Source organism: Dipodomys merriami, unplaced genomic scaffold (genome assembly GCF_024711535.1).
Source record: "Dipodomys merriami isolate MVZ:Mamm:240054 unplaced genomic scaffold, mDipMer1.0.p SCAF_1, whole genome shotgun sequence".
In the NCBI taxonomy this organism is placed as follows: domain Eukaryota; kingdom Metazoa; phylum Chordata; class Mammalia; order Rodentia; family Heteromyidae; genus Dipodomys; species Dipodomys merriami.
The window spans coordinates 7,421,509-7,440,444 of record NW_027202270.1 but is presented as its reverse complement, the minus strand read 5'-3'; the positions used below and the strand labels follow the sequence as shown (position 1 = coordinate 7,440,444).

Below are 18,936 nucleotides of genomic sequence, written 5' to 3'. Positions count from 1 at the left end.
GGCCTCCCTACAGTATGTATATAAATATGGAGGACAGCTCTAAAAGGTTGAAAGTATTGTTGTACCTATAATTCTGCCCCTTGCTTTTCCAGTTAATAATATGTCTTGGAAGTGATTCCATATCACTATATTGGAGTCCACTTTTTCCTTCTTTTTTTCAAGTTTATGAATTTTATTTTGACATCTCAAAAAGTTTGGAAATGTTTTATAATATTATATATTATTCTGTCCATTGCTTTTCCAGTTAATAATATTTCTTGGAAGTTGTTCTGTATCACTATATTAGAGTCAACTTTTTCCTTCTTTTTTTCAAGTTTATGAATTCCATTTTAGCATTCAAGATATATGGATATTCAACTGGTTTTAATAAAATACCCCATGAAATGACAAGAAAGTTATAAGTAAGAAATGACAGGAAATTATAAGAAGCATAAATAATAAAAAAAAAAAAGAGGCTCCCAGACCGTGGCTGTTTTCCCAGCCTCCCCCAAACCACAATCCTTGTCTGATCCTGACAGGTCTTCTCACAACCTGTCTTCTGACACAGGTCTTCTGACAACCTCTGCGCGCCGAGTACCGTATACCTGGCTGACACCCAGATTGTTCTTCATCACTGCCCGTGGCTCCATTCCCAGTCTCTCTGATCCTGCTAAAGCAAATCCTACACGGATTTCATTCTGTATAGTCTTAATAGGACAGCGATGGTGAACAAAGCTAACATGTCATCAGAGTCTATGGACCTGTAAATGGAGACAGAACGTTTGCGCTCTGAAGCCCTGTCTCTGTCACCATAGAAGACATGGCCTACTCCCAGCCATGGAAGGTAATAAAAATAGATGTTCAAGAGTTATAGTGAGCTGACTGGCTCACAAGCCCAGGGGAGAGCTAAGAGAAGTCTCTGGAGGCTGCCTAGAAGAAACACCACCAACAAAATAGTATAGCCAGGTACCAGTGGCTCACACTTGTAATCTTAGCTACTCAGGAGGCTGAGATCTGAGGACTGCAGTTCAAAGCTAGCCCAGGAAAGGAAAGTCTGTGAGACTCTTATTTCCACTTAACTACCAAAAAACCTAGAAATGGAGCTGTGGCTCAAAGTGGTAAAGTGCTAGTCTTGAGCAAAGAAGCTTAGGGACAGTGCCCAGGCTCTAAGTTCAAGCCCCAGTACCAGTACACACACAGACACAGACAGACACACACACACAGACACACACACACAAACACACACACAAATACATGGATGAATGAATGAATGTTAGCTGGCAGGCAGCTTCTTCTAAGACAGCCCTGGGTTTCCCTCAGAAGATAGCTAGAATAACTTGTAACCCTTAGATACATTTTAAAGCAATGAGAGAAAATAAGACCCAAGCCTACTGCAGGTTTCAGTAAGCAATGGCGCGTTGTAGAAGAGCAACAAGCTTAGAGCAGTCACCTTCAAACCACAGAAGAAAACCAAGTTTATGCACAAGTTTATGCTTAAAGCAGCCCAACCAAGCTGCAGAAAAGAGCATTTGTTTGGAATAGGGTCAAATGCTCAGGCAAACTCCACCATTAGCCCACCACATCGGGGTAGTTTGAATATTAGAACTAAAGTTGGCAAGAGAAGGATCAATGATGGTCAAAAGCCAAACCAAGGCTTGGAGACATGGTTCAAGTGGTAGAGTATCAACAGTCTGGACTCAAAATCCAGCAACCACACACACACACACACACACACACACACACACACACACACACACACACACACACACACACACACACACACACACACACACACACCAAAACTATGGCTTAACTAGGAAGAAAAACCCAGGCAGACATGGTGGCGCATATCTGTAATCTCAGCACTTGAAGGATGGAGCAGAAGGGTTCTTTCAGTGCAGAAGATCATGAGGAGCCTGAGCCACACCGGGAGACCCCATTTCAAAAACAAACAAAATCCCAGAGAGCAAGGCAGCAGGTTCCCCCCACGGCCCAGGGTCTGGACATGTCTCGGTTGACTGTAGCAGGTGTGGCAGCAGGCAGGGTTGGGGGGGATGGACACAAATCGGCCACCGTGCTCTCCAGCAGGCCTACACAAAAGGTCACATCTGATTCACCGGCAGCCTTCTAATAGAGACTTCTCAGATGGTAATCTGTGAAGCAAAAGAAATCATGCACGCCATGGACAGGCAAAAAGAAATTAGGTTGGGGAAAAAAATACTTCCAGCTAAAAGCAGAGTGAGCAGAGAGACTGAAATATGAATCGTCTGAATTCCTCTGAAGACAGAAGGAAACCACCTTTGAAAAGAATCTTTTTTTAAAAAATTCCAGAACTTCATGCAATAAGAAGGCATAAATGTCTGCCAGGCGTTAGCAGTCATGCATCTCAAAGAAATGCTGCTTATAAGAAAGGTCAGTCTAGCCAGGAGCCGGTGGCTCACACCTGTACTCCTAGCTACTCAGGAGGCTGAGATCTGAGCACCACGGTTCAAAGCCAGCCAGGGCAGGAAAGTCCTTGAGACTCTTATCTCCAATAAACCACTGAGAAAACCGGAAGTGGTGCTGTGGCTCAAGTGGTAGACCGCTGTCCTTGAACTGAAGAGCTCAGAGACAGCACCTAGGCCCAGAGTTCAAGCCCCACCACCGACAAAAAAAAAAAAAAAAGGAAGAAAGGTCAGTCTATAATCTTAGCTTCTCTGGAGGCTGAGACTTGGAGGATCACTGTTAGAAGTGAACCTGGGCAGAAAAAGCCAAGAAATTTCATCTCCACTTCGCCAGCAAAATGCCATACTGGAAGTATGGTTCAAGGGGAAGAACGCCAGCCATGAGATGAGGAAGCAAGCTGAGCAAGAGCACAAGGCCTAGAAGAGCAAGGCCTCAGCATTGAAGTGCTAGGGGACCTAAGGAGGCCAGGCGGCAGCCTCTGACACCTGACTCCTGGCAGCATGCTCTCTCCAAGACAGGTCTAAGCAATACACCTGTACAGCCACCAGGGGGAGACCTTGGTGCTTCTGCTAATGTTACATCACAGGCAGCCAGCAAAGGCTTTGGGCTGGCCATCCCAGGGGCCACATTTCTGGACTGTCTTTCTTCAGCAAGAACCAGTGAGCTCCTGTTCTTCTAGAAGGATTTGACTGGGCTTGGCCCTAGCCTCTTACAAGGAAGGATAAAGAATTGAACAGGAAACAGAACACTCAGGGCTCATGCTTGTAATCCGAGCTATTCAGAAGACTAAGATCTGAGGATTGTGGTTCAAAGCCAGCCTGGGCAGAAAAGTCCATGAGACTTATCTCCAATTCACGACCAATAAGCCAGAAATGGAGGTGTAGCTCAAGAGGTGGAACACCAGCCTTAAGTGAAAAAGCTCAGGGATAGTGCCCAGTACCAGCACATGCACACATGCATGTGCACGCGCGCGCGCACACACACACACATTTAACAAGGGAAATGTCACAGATCAAACAGGGTCTGTGACTATGCTACAGAGCCCAAGATGAGCCTGTTAATCACCAGCAGCACGGTGCCTGAGAGGCTGGGGTGCAGCTGGACTGAACAACAGGGAAAATGAGATGACAAAGTTTCATGCAAAACTGATTTAAAAAAGAGCGACTTTCAGGGGTCCTCGTGAGATCTTAAATGCCACAAACACCTGTGAACAAACAAGTGTGTTCTTGAGTAATCTCTCTGGGAAAAAAAAAAGATTCCAAAAGAAATCTGGGGAAAAAACGTTGTGTGCACCCACGTGTGTGTGTGTGTGTGTGTGTGTGTGTGTGTGTGTGTGTGTGTGTGTGTGTGTGTGTGTGTGTGTGTGTGTGCTGATACTAGGACCTTATGCTCTCACTTGGCTTTTTTGCTCAAGGCTGCCCCTCTACCACTCGAGCCATACCTCTACCTCTACCTCCAAGGACAACATTTGGATGCCAGACTTGTATTACCAACTGGATCATTGCTAGAGAGCAAGGAGCACACAGATCCATGCTCAGACAGGTGTGGGCGCTGGCAAACAAGTGTCTCAGAGTTTTAGACTTCCCAGAGATAACTACAAGAGAGCCCAAACCCAGTGCAGACACTGAGGCAGGCACCTTGGAACTAGCGTCGACAGCAGGGTGGATATGGTCCCAAATATACAATTCTAAGGGAAAAGATTAAAATCTAGGATCTGACATGAGGCTGGGGTAGATAGGAAGAGCACTTGCCTACTAGGTAAGAGGCTTTGGGTTTGATCGAAGAAATTGGGAGTGGGCGAGGAGAAGATGAATGGAGGGGTGGGGAAGGTAGGAAGGAGGGAATGGGAGGAACTATGTCCACAAAATAGTCTATGTAGGGTTCTGTTTATCTCGTTGCAAACACCCACTTGGGGTCCTGGGACACACTGTGGTGGTAAGGAGAGACTAGCGTGTTGCTGTAGATAAACTAACAAAGAAGGAAGCATGCTCTTGTATTGTGGGAAGTGAGGGTAATGAGATAGAACCATACGTAATTACACAGCACCCGGCTCTTAACACCAGTAGTCCATAAAGGCAAATCAAAAGTCATTGCTCTTTTTTTCCCCTTTTTTTTTTCCAGCACTGGGGTTTGAACTCAAAGCCTCATCTTCTCACATAGCTTTTTCACTCCTGGCTAGTGCTCTACCACTTGAGCCACAGCTCCTCTTCAAGCCTTTTGCTGGTTAATTGAAGATTAGAGTCTCACAGACTTTCCTTCCAGGCCTAGCTTTGAATCATGATCCTGAAATCTGAGCCTCCTGAGTAGCTAGGATTACAGGTATGATGCACCAGCACTCAGCTTTATCTCCAGTTGTTGTTTTTTTGTTTTGTTTTTTTTTGGAGGGGGCGGGGGGTCCAGTCGTGGGCCTGAACTCTGGGCCTGGGCGCCCTCATCTCTTCAGCTCAAGGCTAACGCTCTACCACTTGAGCCACAGCGCCACTTCTGGCTTTTTTTTCTGCTTATGTGGTGCTGAGGAATCGAACCCAGGGCTTCATGCATGCAAGGCAAGCACTCTACCACTGAGCCACCTTCCCAGCCCCCTCCAGTTGTTGTTTTTAATTTAAATTTAATGTTTATGAGCATAAGATTACTATGCATATTATGTGGTGCAATGTAATTCAACAGGTACACACGGACACACGATCGTATCAGGATCATCAACACTTCCTTCTTTTCATCTGTGTGTTTGGAGTCCTTGAGCTTCTCCCCTGCAGATCTCCATGCAGTAACCTCACAACGCTGCAAGACTTCTTTTTCTTTCACCATTACAAAAATGCAAGTGTAAGATTTTTTTTAAAAAACCACTAAAGTAGCTGGGTGCCGGCGGCTCACACCTGTAATCCTAGCTACTCAGGAGGCTGAGATCTGAGGATCGCGGTTCCTGCCAGCCCAGGCAGGAAAGTCTGTGAAACTCTTATCCCCAATAAACCACTAGAAAACTGGAAGTGTGCTATGGCTCAAGCGGTAGAGCTTTGAGCTGAAGAGCTGAGGGACAGTGCCCAGGCCCAGAGTTCAAGCCCCACAACCGACAAAAACAAACAAACAAAAAAAACCCCACTAAAGTACTATTGACTATTCAAATTTGATATCTGTCTTCCAGAATCACTGAAGAGGAAAAAAGAAACAAAAACATCTGACTAGGTAGCATAGCACCATAAGTGCAATGGGAAAAGAAACTAAGAGTAGAAGTTACAATACGTAATTAAAAAATCACACTTTCATAATTCACTAAGAACTGTCTCGGTTCAGTTAAGAAATATTACTCAGCCAGAGGAGCCAGTGGCTCCTGCCCGTGATCTTAGTGACTCAGGAGGCTGAGATCTGAAGATCTCAGCTTGAAACCAGACCAGGCAGGAAAGTCTGTGAGACTCACATCCCATTAAACAACAAAAAGGCAGAAGTGGAGCTGGGAATCAAGCTAGCCTTGAGCAAAAGAAGCACAGGGACCGCACTCAAGCCCTGAGTCCTAGCCCCAGGACCAGCACACACACACACACACACACACACACACACACACACACACACACACACACACACACACACACACACACACACACACACACACACACACACACACACACACACACACACACACACACACACACACACACGGAAATTCCAAATTCATTAATGAATGGCATTTAACAAAATCAAACCCATAGAAAACTGAACAATCTGTTTATAAAAATTTCTGGAGGGAAAAGCCAGTGAAACAAAAAATGAACTCAAGTCTGACTATTAAAAAATATAAAAATTCTTTTGTTAAAAAAGTTTAACATCCAGGAGAGCTGGGAAGTTGGCTCAGTGGTAGAGCGCTTGCCTTGCATGCCTGAGGCCCTGGGTTCGATTCCTCAGCACCACATAAGCAAAAAGAAAAAAAGCCGGAAGTGGTGCTGCGGCTCAAGTGGTAGAGCGCTAGCCTTGAGCTGAAGAGCTGAGGGACAGCGTCCAGGCCCAGAGTTCAGGCCCCACAACCGGACCCAAAAAATATATATATATATATTTAAAAAAAAAAAAGTTTAACATCCAAATGAAAACTAGAACAATGAAATCTGTTAAAACTATTTTAAGGAGGGGCAGTGTGATAAGGGAGAATAAAAGGAGAAAGGTTCATCACACATGTGTGATCAACATTGTGCACATGTGTGAAAATGTCACAATCTGAAAACCTATATGCTAATGAAATGAAAAAAAGTTTAACATCAGGCTAAGTGTGATGGCTCATTCCTTAATCAGCTGTTTGGGAGGTGGAGATAGGGAGTCAATGGTCTGAAGTCAGCCTGGGAACAAAATTAGGGAGACTGCATTTCAACCAACAAGATGAAAGTGGTGAGACATACTTCTAATTCCAGCTAAGATGGAGGTATAGTTAGGAGGATTGAGTACTGAGGCTGCCAGGCACGAGCATGAAACACTATCTGAAAACAACTAATACAAAAACGATCTGGCAAATAACTAAAGTAATAAAACACTTGTCCAGCAAGAGGAAGGGTCTGAGCTCAAACTCTAGTACCATCAATAGTAACTTTAAAGAATATATTTGAAGAAACATCATGTAACCAGAGTGTTAGATGAGTGATGTTCTTTTCTCTATGAAGAGACTGAAAACAGAAAGACATGGTAGAGGATGACGAAAGAGATTGCATTGATCAAGATGCACTGTGCTCATAAACTAACATGCTGAATTAAAACCCCTTTATCCAACTCTTTAAACGTAAAAGAAGGAAGAGGAAGCGAGAGGGGAGACAAAGACAACAGACAGTTCTCAGAAAAGAGTTGACGGAAAGATTATGGGTTTTTTTTCTGTCAAATGTACGAAGCCACCAAGACTCAACCCAAAGTCATGCATGCAAATTTCTACAAGGCATTTGGGACTCAGGAACTTATACTGCAAGCCGTAAAAATCATATTAGTCTTTCATCTAGTAATTTCTTAGCCTTTACCATAAGTAAATTATGCAAAAGAAAGAAAACTTGAACCAAGATCGTTTAGCACTTTTTGTGAATAGCAAAACATACATACACATACTTCAATGCCAAGAAGAGGTTAATTTCCTGAGGGTCAACCTGCTCAATGGAAAATTTTTCTCTGTTACGTGTATGCTGACTCGGTTATGTAAAAAACCCACAAACTATAGCATTATACATTCAGAATGATTGCAACTATGATTAAAAAAAAAACACACCCATGCCTGGGGAGAAGAAAACCTAGAAAAAAAATTTCCACATGCCTTTTCTTCCAGTTAAATGCAAAGTGATTTCTAAATAATTCACTTTCATCTCTTAATTTTTGTGCATATTTCTAATGACATCATGATTTATGAAAACAACTCAGGAGTCTTCCGAACTGATGCTAAATGCTGGGAGAGGAGAGTGGAGAATAAAGGAACAGCTTTTGATTTTCTCTTAAATATCAGAGAAACAAGGCATCATCAGGGCTTGGGATCGAGGCAAAGAAAGCCGAAGAAATCCATCACTAACCAATGCTCAGCGAATAGAATGGTACACTGTCAGGACAAAGATGAATGTTTCTAGATGTAGCATCTGAGAGAAATCCTATGTTACCTGAGAAAGCAGATTCCACTAAGAGAAGAGAGATCAACCAGCATTCCATTATTTAAAAAATAACAACAACAACAAACCCAGCCAGAGACAGTGGCACACACCTGTAAACCCAACCATTAGGAGGATCTGGGAGTTTAAGGCCAGCCTAGGATCCACTGCTCCATATGTAAAGAAAGATATCTAAAATATAATTTAAAAACCAGTAAAGAAAAATATCTAAAAATAATAATTCTTCCCAGAGATAATTCTCCCCAAAATAGAAGTCTGTCAAAGTTTGGTGAGTTGTTAATTGAAATAAATGTAAAAGTTAAAAATTTGTTACTTTTCAGATTAGCTATTTCAATTAAATAATCTTTTGCATGCTAAAGGTCAAAAGGAAGAGAACATTTACAATAGAAACTAAAATTGAAAAAAATATGTAATATCTCCATATAGAAAGCAAGGGGCAATCCCACAGAGCTTTATAAAAAATTCCAAATTAATACACCCTCTGAAAAGAAGCATCCATTCAAATAAATCCAAACATCTTTTGTTGATAAGAAACACAGAGAAAATGAAAAAGGATGAGCACATCAAATGTTAGAGAAGAAAAGGATATAACAATACAATTTTCTTGTTAGCATAAATAATTGAGAGTAATCAAACTCTGCAATGATAAAAGTTTACAGTAAATAATGAAAACATAACACATTCTATTTATATTCCAATTAACAGAGCAAAAAGAAGAAGGTGTGAATGTGTCAGAAATGCCAACAAAAAATAAGCCCAAATTGGGGGAAACTCATTGTAGTCAGAGATGCTTTCTTAAAATATCATCGATCAAACAGACAGAGAAAGTAGATCCTGGATGGCCCAATTAATAGGAGAGCTAACAGATCAGGGAAGAGCACGAAATCATAAATCAAGGGAATATTCTTTGTAATGTACAAAGGTTGCTAATTTATTCCTCCTGAACTCGAGTCAAAAGCAAACACCGCCTCCACTTCTCAGACCACAAAGAAAAGAGTGATTCTCGGATCTGAGCCTCTTATCTGCAGCATCTTAGTTCCACCGACCTATGAGAGATATTTCTAGGCATTCTCTTGTACAATCTAGTTTCTTCAATAATGTGCGAGTCAGAGATAAAATCAGATGTGCCTTGCTGAGATATTGGAAAGGAACAATATTTGTACAGGAGGCGTGGACCCAGTTACAGCCGAAATGAAAATGGGAATTTGTACATGTTCTCGTAAATAGGAAAGTGAGAAATGTGAAGCTAGCTGACCCTGAGAGAATTTAGAAGAGAACCGGGGACATCCGGTGGCCCTGGCCCTGGCTGCGGGTGGAGGCGCAAGGAGCAGCCCTGTGGCGGGGGAAGACGCAGGAAGGGCAAGGCAGGCTCAACCACCACTCCAGGCTCAGGACAGGCTCCCTGGAGCCACTTCTCAGGGCCACAAAAGGAGCAGGGTTAGGTGCTGCTCAGGGTGTGTAAGAGCTGCAAAGCAGCCAAGCCATGGGGTTGGGGTATGCTACCAAAGGCCAGAGATCTGCTTGCTCTGAATGCGGAACTTTCTGGGCATGGTGACCTGGCTCCCAGCACTCAAGTCGAAGGATGATGGAAAGATCCAGGCCAGGCTAGGTAGTGAGATCCTATGGAGGAGGAGAAGTGGGAGGGGGGGGGAGGGGAGGAGGAGGAGGAGGAGCAGGAGAAGGAGGGGGGAGGAGGAGGGAAAGGAGGAGGAGGACTTTAGAGAGAATACATACAAACAATGGGGTGTTACAGGAGGGTAGTTTTGGGTGTGGGGTGTGGGAAGGTAGGGTGCAAGCATGCATGCATGCACACCAGTCCTGGAGCTTGAGCTCAGGGCCTGGGTACTGTCCCTGAGCTTTTTTGCTCAAGGCTTAGTATTCTACCACAGCTTGAGCCACAGCTCCCCTTGGGGCTTTTTTGGTGGTTCGTTAATGATCAGAGTCTCACGAACTTTCCTTCCAAGGCTGGCTTTGAACCTCGATCCTCAGATCTCAGCCTCCTGAACAGCACTGGGATTAGCAGCATGAGCCACTGGTGACCAGTTGGCGTGTTTGTTTTTAATGCTGAAATAGAGTCTTCTTTCAAAGGTATTTTCTAAGGTTTAACGAGGAGGAGGAAAGAAGGGCCTGCGTGTGGAAGGGCCTGGGCCTCCACCTGGCCAGCGTGTGGGCAGCGGTGGCTGCATTCTCCCATGGGCCTGCCCTGCTCGGCACCAGGCACCAAGCAAGCCCGGGGAGCTGCCCCCCGTGGTGCCAGCCCCCGCGTGGCACTGAGAGCGAGCCCAACCTCTCCTTGCCTGATGGTCCACTTACCCTCCACATCTCAGAGTTCCATCTGGGGCAGCTGCAAGCTGTGTATGCACAGCTGAGGCCCCGAAACTCAGCTGTGCGCCCCAACATGGACCCCACCTCCCCTCTCCTCCCAGCCCCCCGGGGTCATCCAGAGAACACAGACCGCAAGCAGAGAGCCTGTTGGCAGCCCAAGTGGGTCTCCCCGGCCCCTCTACCATGCGGAGCTTTTCCTCTGGGCAGAGATGGTGGTGCCAGATGGTGGGCGGGCAGAGCTGACGCCACCTTTGGGATGCTGTGGGATGAGGTCCTGGGACCGTTCCCAGGCGATGCCCGCTCTCCCCGGGGCCCTCACCTGAAAGCCCAGCAGCTAGAATGCAAATACTAACCCGGAAGCAGCTATCCACCACTACGGCCTAGTTCATCATGTGTGTGTGTGTGTGTGTGTGTGTGTGTGTGTGTGTGTGTGTGTGTGTGTGTGAGAGAGAGAGAGAGAGAGAGAGAGAGAGAGAGAGAGAGAGAGAGAGAGAGAGAGAGAGAGAGAGAGAGAGAGAGAGAGAGAGAAACTAGGTTTCCAGGGACCAGGATACCAGAAAGCACAAAGCATTAAGAGAACAGAGCCCATGCGCAGATTGTCTCTGGTGGCAGGATTCTGGTGGAGTTTGGTGGGGCTGGGGTGGGAGTGGGGGAGAGGAGGAGCTAGCCAAGGGGCTTGAGGTGGGTCTGGCTCTGTAGGTGACCCCTGTGAGGCTCAGAGATGCCAAAGAGTCTATGGCAGTCCAAACAGACAGAGGGGAGCATGGGGAACACACATCCTGACTTCCTCCTTCATCAGTCTTCTTTCCTGGCCTGTCACCAGTCCAGAAGGTTCCAGCCCCTGCCTGCCTCCCTCCCTCCCTCCTTTGCATGGCTGGCTCTGCCTAGCCCAGTTCTCTATCCCTCAGCCTCTCCTCCATTCTAAAAATCCCCCGCTTTGCGTGGGACACCCCCGTCGCCAGTCAGTCATATGAGTACTTGCTGTGGTCCAGTGAGCACCCTGGGAAAAGGACTCCGTCACCCTTATATCACCAAGCCTCGCAGAGCCGGTCCTTGAGGAGAGCTCACCGAGTGAGAGAGGGAGGGAGGGAGGGAGGGAAGGAGAGAGGGAGAGAGGGCCTGGCTGGGCAGTGCCAGTGGCCAGTGCCGGGCCATCTCTGAAGGGAAGGTGAGCCGCAGAGCAGTGGGGGTGCATTTTCCACACCTCTGCTCCCCATCTCTGTGCCTTGAGGAGCACAAAGCTCAGCCCAGGGCAGTCCCGCACACGTTTCCTAGTCTGTGTTCTCACTCCCAGAGAAGAAACTAGAATCTTCTGAATTCTACATGCCGGTGTGTCTTCCCTGCCAGCGTCTCCAAGAGACACTTGAGTAGAGTTCCAGAACAATCCAGGCGGAGGGAGGAAAGCACCTGACCTAACTTCGGCTAGGAAAATGGCACCGCTGGTAAGTGGCTCCCCCCCCCCGCCCCCGGGCTCCCATGCACCCTTCGCACCTCCGTGCTGGGCCTGCGCGTTACCATGCGAGGCGCTCTGCCATCTCCAGCGTTTGGTAAATTCCCACAAGACTCTGGAGCGGTGGCCCTCGGGCTTGCGGACGGCGTTGGCACGTGAGGGGAGCCGGGGACTGTCCCACCCTGCCACGACATCGCCACCATGACTCAGACTAAGAGGAAGCTGAGGGCTCGTAGAAAAATGTCACCCATGATCAGAACAAACCGGGCCTGCCTAGAGCCGAGGCTGCGGCCACCAGAGTGAACAGCAGCTGTCACTGTCCCCGAAGATTGGGTCAGCCCCAGGGTGATCGCAGCCCAGCCCTACCAAACCTGGCTGAGCTCAGGCCAGGTCCGGGGCCCTGTGCCTCAGTTTCCTCCATGGCCCCGAGGCTGTTACCTGCCGGGGAGGGGCGTCCAGCAGAGCCGAGGCAGCTGAGAGATGACGTTTCTCCTCCAGGCCTGGCCACCTGCCTCCTCTGGGCAGATAGAGCACTTCCTCTCCCTGGGTCTGAATTTCCTCAGGGTACAATGGGGGGTGGAGGTGGAGCCAGGAGCTCCTAAGTAGCTCCGAAGGTGGCTGTGGGGGGTTGAGGGGCCTAGAGAGAATAGTGGGGGTCCCTCCCTTCAAAGAACCAGAATATTGGGCTTCCAGAACATGTTTCCAGGAGAGTTTGCATGCCTGTGTCCTCTTGATGGTCGAAACCACTACCCAGCTTCAAGGGAGAGGCCAAAGAGTCTGCGTGGGGGGGGGGGGTATGTGTGTGTTTAAATGTACATGCAGTGGGTGTGTACACATGAGTGTGTTTGTAGGATGGGGAACTACTGACCACAGGGTAGGCAGTGCTGGGTGCTTCGTACTTAAGAGCTGTGGACATGAAGTATTCGCGCACGTACGTGTGTATGTGTGTGTGTGTATGTGTGTATTCCTGGGGACTTCCATCTTTAGGGATGAGCACCAAGAGGCTCTTGTCAGGGGAGCTCTGGAATATTCCAGGCAATCAGTCAAGTGGGGGCTGAAAGTCTGGCAGTTACAGCTGGTGCCCACACCATGCCAGCGATGAGGCCGAGGAGCTCGGAGAACGCAAGCCCCAGCTGTTTCGGTAAGTCATGTCGGCTGTGGCTTTCATAGAGATTTCTATAGCAAACAGAAGTTGCCCGAGCTGGGTCTGGGTGACTGAGCTCAGCCACGGGATGCGTAAGGCAGAAATCCTATCTGTTCCGGGGCAAGGTTGACGGAGCAGCGGCAGAATAGCAGATGGCACTGCATTGGTACGATGGGGAACAGCAGACCAGGACACTGAGGCCAGGCTGGCCTGGGGGCCAGGGCAGGGCTCAAGGCAGCCGGGTCGTCTCCATGGGAACACCAGCCCCCACTAAGCCAGAGGCCGGCTCTATTGGGTGAGACCTCCCAGGTACAGGAGGCCAGGAGCCTGCTCAACCGCAGCAGGGGAGAGATGCATGGGCGTCCCAGGGCCCACCTGGCTGCCCAGAACCTGCCTGTGGGGGCCCCAGAAGAGGCTCCATGGCTCTGTCTCTCCTCGAAGAAGTCTTCACCCACCTCTTGCTCTGGCTACCTTCTTTTCTCATATGTTTTCTTTCATCTTAAAGGCTATTGCTTATTATTTTAAAGCATAAGCCAGGAGCTGCTGACTCACACCTGTCATCCTAGTGACTCAGGAAACTGAGCTCTTCAGAGATCTGAAGAGCTCAGCGCAGACAAGGCCAAGAGACTCGCATCTCCAACTAACTACCAAAAAGCTGGAGGAGGTGGAGGCGTGTCTCCAGTGACAGAGTGGAAAAGGACAAGCAAGGGTCCAAGGCCCTGAGTTCAAGCCCCAGGACAGACAGACAGACAGACACACACACACACACACACACACACATACACACACACACACATACACACACACACATACACACACACACACAAAGAAAAATCACAAATGCATACACCTGATTCCCATACATATGTAAATATGATCAGTAAAATATCTGAACGATCACTATCTGCCTCTTCTAAACACAGTCCCCCCATAGACTCCAGAGATACCCCACGGGTTGAGCCCCTATGGGATAGCCAGGCAGGGCCCTGCCCAAGGCTGCCCACAGCTCAGCCTTCTCTGTCTGGTTCTCCCTTCCTCAAGTCTCCCCAGAGAGGCAGTTAAAGAAGAACTGTCTCAGAGGATTTCCTTCGCCTCCCAGAACTGCCGTCCTGGTCCGGGCCAGCCTCTCACCATCCAGGAGAAAGTAGAGGCGTGGCAATCCCGGGCACGTGCCTGCTGCCTGTTAGATAGAGACCCCAGAAGGGTGACACCGGGGTGACACTGGAGCACATACCTCCAATTTCAAGCTGAGGGTGAAGGGGATGCAGGAGCTGGCTCCTTCGAGGGCGGGAAGCAGGCCCTTCCGCTGGCTCCCCCAAGAGCTGCCGTGCCCCTGGAGACTCACCACATCCTCTCTTCCATTCACCCCTGCAGCCATCGAAGGCCCAGGCACTGCGTCTATGGAGGCCCCTCGGAGGGCTCGGGTTGTGGAGGGATGAGCTGGGCAGGGAGCAGGGGAGGCAAGGCGAGGAGAGACGCACAGGGAGCAGCCCTGGTTCTGTTCTAGTCTACTGGAGGTTGCTCAGCCAGAGGTGCAGGCTCCTCTGTGCAGCTAAGGTCCCATGTTCTAGAACATCTCAAGGGAGCAGAGGCCAGCCAGAAAGGAGAAGGGTGACCAAGCATACCTGCCAAACAGGTACGTCATACAGGAAGCTGTCCCCTGAAAGAGGAAACTCAGACAGCCTTCTGATTCTTATCTAAATCAAGATCAGCGAGGGTGGGATGGCCCACGGGAGGACTGGACAGTGACAGGCCCACTGGGGTGGGGGAGGGGCAGGTTAGACTGAGGGCAACAACAACAACGGGACAGGAAGAGGGGTTGGGAAGGGTGGGAGAGAAGGTCCCAGGTCAGTTGAGGCCATCTGATTCCTAAAACAGTCCTACTAGGCCCTGGAGCCACCACGCTCCATAAAAGGAGTTCTCTGAAACCTGGAGCTGATCGCCTAACTCCTCTGAGCCCACTTCCTCATCTGCCGATGGAGTCAGCCAGCGTGCGATCATCTACTAGGCAGCCAGCAGCCACAGCACCTGCCCCAAACCACAGGAGTCCCCGCCAGCCCACGCCTGACACCCAGCAGAAGATTCCGCCACCTCTGGTCCCACATATCTGCCACTGTCACCCTGAAAGAGTCTGTTTGGACAAAGGAGGGGGGTGGAGAGGGAGGGAAGGAGTGATGTTGACAATGGTACCCTCCTGATGGAAGGCAGCTGCGTTCCCAAGCGGAGGAGGGGAGGGCAGAAGAAAGGAAGGAGAGGAAGGGACAGGAAGGTGGACAGAGCAGTCTTCTATCTATACAGCAGCTGTATGGTGTCACCTGGCCCAAACCTCCAGATTTTCCCATATTTCTGCCCCCAAGCTCTACCTGTACACTGAGCTCACGTGACCTCCATGGGTGAGCAAATCGGCAGGAAGCCCTGAGCACTAGCTGGAATCTGGACAGAGTCCTGAGGGCTGCCCCTCATCCTGCCCCCAGGAGCCTGTGAAGTCAGCCACCAACCGAGGCTGAAGATGTCTAGGCACCTTGAGCATTCATTACATCCAATCAGGAGTCAGTGGCTGGTTAGAACACCCTCCCTCTCCCCGCCCCCCAAGCTCCTCCGCACTGCCCCTGCCTACCATCCCCCTGAGAATGTGGCAGTGACATGTTCTAGGTGCTCAGGCACCTGGGTATGGCTCCTCCCTGCAAACCTTTCTCCCTGTGGCTGCTTCCACTATTTCTTAGGTATTTGACCTCAGCTAACACGAGGCGGAAGAGATGGCCTGATGTCTTGGAACACCCTCAATGTGCAAAAGTCAGACAAAAGTGCTCTTTAAACCCTATGGTTGTCTTAGCACTTGAATTATAAGGCATCTGTCGGGGAGGGAGCTTCAGTCCCCACAAAGGGTCTAGAAAAGATGGACATCCAAGGTACTGCCCAACTCCCTGCTGAACTCAGGGAGAGAAAAAGTGTGTGTGTGTGTGTGTGTGTGTGTGTGTGTGTGTGTGTGTGTGTGTGTGCGCGCGTGTGTGTGTGTGTGTGTGTGTGTGTGTGTGTGTTGTGTGTACTCATACTGTGGCTTGAACTCATGGCCAAAGGCACTGTCCCTTAGCTTGTTCATTCAAGGCTGATACTCTACCACTTGAAGCACAGTTCCATTTCCAGTTTTTGGCTGCTTAATTGGAGGTAAAAGTTTCACAACCTTTTCTGCCCAGGCTGGCTTTGAACCTGGATCCTCAGACCTCAGTCCCTTGAGTAGCTAGGATTACAAGCACAAACCACTCACGTCCAGCATGAGTTTGGTGTTTTGTGTTCATGAAGCTGCTCCTTGGATGGAAACCCGCCTCATTCTCTGGCTTTCCCTCCCCACCATGGATAAGTTCCGTCTTAGGAACACTAAATAAAAGCTTCAGCATTAAAACCACGGGCTTCCTCTTTCTTATTATTTTTTATTAAATAGTGGTACAAAGTAGTTTGTGGTTTCAATTCCACAGTCAGGTCATCAGTATAATTCATCTTGATCAGTCTTCTCATCTTTCTCCCGAGTCTGACTCCGACCCCTCCATACCCTCAAGGTACATCATTCAGTTTTCACAGAATATGACTGGATTTGCTCACCCTTTCTCTTACCCCTCCACAGCTCCAACAATGCTCATCTCAGTCTCCTGGTATTCATGTTGTTACAATATGTACCATCCCTTCAGTTAGTTTGTTTGTGTGGGGCCAGGGACTCCAGCTTTCCTTCTCAGACCCAGTGCATTTTAGTATCTCCTGAGGTGACCTCTGACCTCTGGTGGGCCCCCAGTCAAGGCCACCTCTGGCCCTTCCTTGACATTGCCTAAGGTTACAGCCACTGAAACGTTATTGCTGATTTGGGGGAGTGGGAGGGGGATGGGCAGGTGATGAATCCCTTTGAAATCGAATTTTCGGTTTCCTGTTACCTGAAGTGGGCTGTTTTCTTTGCACGCATCACCAGGGGCTTTGTGGGCATTTGCTCTTTAGCTGTTGCATTTCTATTCCTGTTTATTGCTAACCTTTTCTCTCCCTCCTTGTTCACCTCTCGCCAACATATATACGTTTCAAGCTTTGTTTTGCTGCATGGAAACGGTTAATCCTGCAGATGATTAAGTTGGGGTGTTCCCGTGGATTGTCTTGCAGCAGATTACTAATTCTGTTTAGTCCCATGGGTTGCCTTTCATAATGAGAGTATTCACCTGGTAGTCTGCTTTACATTGCTGTAATCACCTATCTGAGAGAAGCACTTTAAGAAGGGACTATTTGGGCTTATGGTTCTAGAAGCTTCTGTCCATGGTCACTTGGCTGCTTTTTTCTTCTGGGCCTGAGGTGAGGCAGAGCTTCGCCATAGTGAGAGTGTGAGAGGGGAGAGGATCGGTATGATCTTCAAAGACACGCCACCACATGACCACTTCCTCCAGCCAGGCCCCTCTGCCTTTCCTCCAACTCACAGAATAGCGCCACCAGCTGGAGGCCAAGTGCTGAACCCCAGAAGCTTCTGGGAGGCATTTCATATTCAAACCAAAACACAGACTCCACAATTGGTATTCACTTCCTTCCTGGAAATCTTTGAATTCTGTGTGTGTATGTATGTGTGCACGTGCATGTGCGCACACGCATGTGCATGCACACACGCACATCAATACTAGAGCTTGAACTCAGAGCCTAGTTGTTATCTCAAGCTTCTATGTTCAAGGCTGGTGCTCTCCCACTTGAAGCACAGCTTCATTTCTAGCCTTTTGGTGGTTAATTGACTCACAGATTTTCCTGTACTGCCTGGCTTTGAACTGCAAGATCTCAGATCTCAGTCTGAGTTGCTAGGATTAGAGGTGTGAGCCACCAGGGCTTAGCTTTGAATTCGTTTTGATTGTTTTTTAATCCTGAGAGTGGAGGATAAGGATATTCTCCAATACCAAGAGCCTAATAGGGCTTTGGGGAAGGTCCTCTGCCTACCCTGCCATGCCCTGGTATCATGTGCCAGCAGATATAGATTCTACATCTACTCCTTGATATCAAGGATTTTCCCATCATGCTCTACTCCAACACTAAGCTCTGTTTCTTCTCCATCTCTAGACATACCACTGTTCAAGGAGATGCCATTAATGAGGGTGACAGCCACCTCCCTAACATATTGCATGTCCCAAGGAGTCATCAACGAGCTACAACTTCCAAATAAGTTAGTTAATTCTTCATACCACTGAGAGGTGTAGGGGAGGAAACCAGGTACAGAGGGCGCCAGTACTGTGCCCAGATGTGCTCCCAGGGGTCTAGACTTGGGTCAGGCACCCTCATTGATCCTCACCAAGCCCAGGGAGGCAGGGCTCACAGGCACCCCAGGTGGAGGGCTCTATTCTTTGTATGTGGTTATTTTTTGGTTGGTCGTGGGGCTTAAACTCTTGAGCTCTTCAGCTCAAGGCTAGCACTCTACCACTTGAGCCACAGTGCCACTTCCAATGATTTTTTTTGCCAGTCCTGGGGCTTGAACTCTGGGCCTGGGCACTGTCCCTGAGCTTCTTTTTGCTCAAGGCTAGCGCTTTACCACTTAGGCCACTTCTGGGTTCTATCCTTTGTTGTCAAAGGTTAGCCAGTGTCTGAGTGCACCCAGTGCCTGGCAAGGGTGCCCTGCTGAAGAGAAATCCTCTTCTCTGCAGCTGCCCACAGTCCCCTGGGGCACCTGCTCAATTGACGCCACAGCTTTTCTGCTCCTGGGGATGTCTTGTGGCAGAGAAGATGCTGAAGGATGCCGCCACAGGAACAAAAGACGCCTTCTGTGAAGGTAGAAAACAAGCCACGACCTCCCTGGCACCACAGTACAACCCAAAGTGACCAGAAGCCTTCGCGGATGCCTTATGTAACTCTTCAATTACAGAGATGGCTGGGAAGGCACACTGAACCCTGTTATATAAAACACATGATGTTAGAAGAAAGGAAGGCTGTTACGGAAAGGGAAAGTTTTCAGCGTTCATTAAAATAATTGGATCTAT

General features: G+C 48.4%; 1 protein-coding gene and 1 long non-coding RNA gene across 4 annotated transcripts in view; one reads left to right on the top strand and one right to left on the bottom strand.

Moving 5' to 3' along the window:
- Gpr55 (G protein-coupled receptor 55) overlaps positions 1 to 18,936 on the bottom strand; it is a 41,974-nt gene that overhangs the window by 6,635 nt on the left and 16,403 nt on the right. Inside the window, exon 1 of one of the 3 annotated variants that reach the window (XM_070023402.1) lies at positions 14,193 to 14,202. The exons of 1 other annotated variant lie outside the window; for it this stretch is intronic. The gene's annotated coding sequence lies outside the window, so the exon portion shown is untranslated. Of the gene's footprint in view, positions 1 to 11,855; positions 11,986 to 14,192; positions 14,203 to 18,936 lie in introns of those variants that run through there. One more of the 3 variants, XM_070023281.1, reaches the window with a different exon arrangement.
- Positions 11,367 to 14,622, top strand: LOC138827856 (uncharacterized). Its single transcript, XR_011372197.1, has 3 exons — positions 11,367 to 11,435; positions 11,712 to 11,806; positions 14,530 to 14,622. It is a non-coding gene; the product is annotated as an uncharacterized lncRNA (long non-coding RNA).